Source organism: Schistocerca gregaria, chromosome 7 (assembly GCF_023897955.1).
Source record: "Schistocerca gregaria isolate iqSchGreg1 chromosome 7, iqSchGreg1.2, whole genome shotgun sequence".
NCBI classification, from domain to species: Eukaryota; Metazoa; Arthropoda; class Insecta; order Orthoptera; family Acrididae; genus Schistocerca; species Schistocerca gregaria.
In genome coordinates this window covers 97,608,623-97,611,622 of record NC_064926.1, presented here as the reverse complement: position 1 = coordinate 97,611,622, position 3,000 = coordinate 97,608,623, and positions in this window count along the sequence as shown.

The window sequence follows — 3,000 nt, the reverse complement described above, 5'->3', positions numbered from 1 at the left end:
TAACAAATAAGTAAGCTAGGGTTATACGACTTGCTGCAGCAGCTGCTTATCCAACGGCGGCAGGGAGCATGAATGCCTTCAAATCCTCCAAAGTTTTATAATAATGTGGTACTGCACTTTATTTTCTGGATATTTTCCCCTGATATTCCTTATTTGATTACCTGAAAATGCGTGTTTGCCGGGATGGCCGAGCGGTTCTAGGCACTACAGTCGCTACGGCTGCAGGTTCGAATCCTGCCTCGGGCTTGGATGTGTGTGATGTCCTTAGGTTAATTAAGTTTAAATAGTTCTAAGTTCTAGGGGACTGATGACCACAGAAGTTAAGTCCAGTAGTGCTCACAGACATTTTTCTTTATCTGAATGTGTAAGTATAGTATTCAATATACCGTTTGTTATAAAAAGACTAACAGTCACTCCCTATTTTGGCATGTACTGTAGTGTCTTTTACGCCTGGAGAATTAGTAATAATGTTCTTAGAACGAATATAAACACTTTTCCTAGGACAATCCTTCACCCATTTTCTGCCATCTTTGGACGTATAAAAAATCCCACGCACCGCTGGTGACTAACTAGGAGCCGTTAACGCAGAGTTTGGCTCTTCCGAATCATCCAAAATACGCTCTTGCTCCGAATCACTTTCTTCACTTCTTTGAGAAACTTTGTCAGTCTCTTCTTTGCTCTCGGAGTCACAAGAACTAGCATTTGAACAGTTTTCTAAGACTACTTCTTGTATTTCTTCTAGCCGACGTTCATTTTTTTCATAAGACATCTTGAGAAATATGAAATGTGAAAATTAAATCGAGGAATACTATGAATAACTATATATATCATAAACATGCTGCCAACTCAAAAATGTAACATCGATTACGAGGTACCCTAGCTACCTTTTCACACGTGTATAAATAAACAACAGCTCGAGCTGTTTGACTTAGTCTGGCCGCACCTAAAATTAAAAATTGTTGTTTGTTTCGGATTCAGATGCTTAATGCTTAACGTTCGCTTTTTTCAAGTGTATTTACATTGTCTATTTTTGTTGCGAATGCTAATTGTTAATTAGTGGATCGTCTGTTACAGGGTAGCTTGATGCATCGGTTGTTTATATTGTGATATCAGATTAAGAGGCCTGGGGAAGATAAATTCCCTCACTCAGAGTGTCCGTCTCGCTAGTGGCGATCGCCATCCGCACTCAAAAGCAGAAAGAGAAACCGTTTAGCTCTGCAACTCTAACTTGTATTGTACTTCTAATTATCTGCAAACAGTCATGTGATAGAGGATGCCTGACGTAAACGACCAGTTAACTATTTTAAATATGTTTTTTAAACTTGTAATGTGGAGTATACAAGTTAACTTTTACAGATTTATGATCTGATTACATCTTATGAGCGTGTGGGGTTGCTATTCTGTCATTCTGCGCAATGGATTGATCGGAGATGTACCTTTACCCTGTGGCTTCTGCAAGATGCAAATTCCACCCCCACACTACTACAGAAAGACGCTCCTAACGTTCGAAAGAGAAATGCCTGAAAAAGTTTCAGCAATAAATATCTTCTGCAGTCGTCCACTGTAAGGAAATGACACACAAAAATTCACAAAATTTCTAATGTAACTAGTGGGATACTTGGGTACTGGAGTAGTGCTAGTTAGTGTAAGGAAAACTAACGAAAATTATTATTTATTTCGCTAAAATTCTGAGAAATCACACCGGCGCCTTTAGTTATGAACTGAACAATTTCCGGGTTCTTTTCGGAATGTGAAGTTACCTCTCAAGGATAGGATTCGCTAATGAAATTACTATAAAAAGTTTAACATTGTTCTTAAATTGGCAGAACGGCTGAGAGCCGCACCTACCCAACTTGAATAATTATCTGTTATAATGTTGCTAGGTCCGGTTGAGGCTGTCGTGTGAAATGCAGTCAAGTGTACTGTTGTGGAGGAAATATGGGGCTCACAAGACCTGTAGTGCACAATACCTTAAGCTGCAATGACTGCTGTCTGCGCCGTTCGCTGCTGACAAATAAGATAACTCTCGTTCTATCTGGATTGACCTTCGTCAATAAAGCTCTCCCTATGCCTTGATGAAGTCAAGGACTCCTATTCGCCCCTAGTCTAACTACTGGCATGGTACACCGGTCAGATAACCAGTCCACTGCGATGCCACTCAAAAATTCGCTCGCAGGCGTTTACCTATAACACTGTCCATTCACACTGCACAATAAGTGTGTTGGCCAACACAGTGAACAACACTTAATCGCAAGGACTCAATAAAGAGTCGCACTTCGGTTCGCTCTTGAGAGAGGTGCTCTCCCAGTGAAGTACTGAGGAGAGACTGGTTCCTCACTCTTTGAGTATACGTATGAGCGCGCACGCCTCTCTCCACGCCAGACGTGAAGGGGTATATCTTTCAGTTTCTTCCATCACTCCTTCAGCTCAAGGCATCAGAAATATCGTCTGCCAATCAGCATTCCTCTTCAAAACGGGAGAATGACGTTTCGTTTAAGGCGACCAATCCAGAAATCAGTAGCATCGGCGTTCGGCGTTTGCTGTCTCCCTGTGAAAATCTCTGAAACTGCGTACTATATTTGTAAAGAATGCGTAGACTGGGCGCTCCCACACAATGTAGTGGAATTTGCTTTTTAGCCGAACATGGGGTCGTTCCTCCTTCACTCGGTAAAACGCTGTCCGCTCCATGGGCGGCCGCCGGCCGACGTAGATAGCTCTCTGTGAAAACCACTAAAGGGACCGGCGTCCTGTGATGTGGTGTTTGCCTCTCTCGAACTAAAAGCTTTTGTGACCATCGTGTCTTGAATATGTGTGTGTGTGTGTGTGTGTGTGTATGTGTGTGTGTGTGTGTGTGTGTGTGTGTGTGTGTGTGTGTGTACACCAGCCTCGAGTATTTCAACCACGGTGCGGACTTGTGATTTATGAAGTTTTATGGAACTTTGAAAAAATAAGCAAAATATACAAACTGAGTAGTTGATGCGTAAGATAAGCAACATCAAG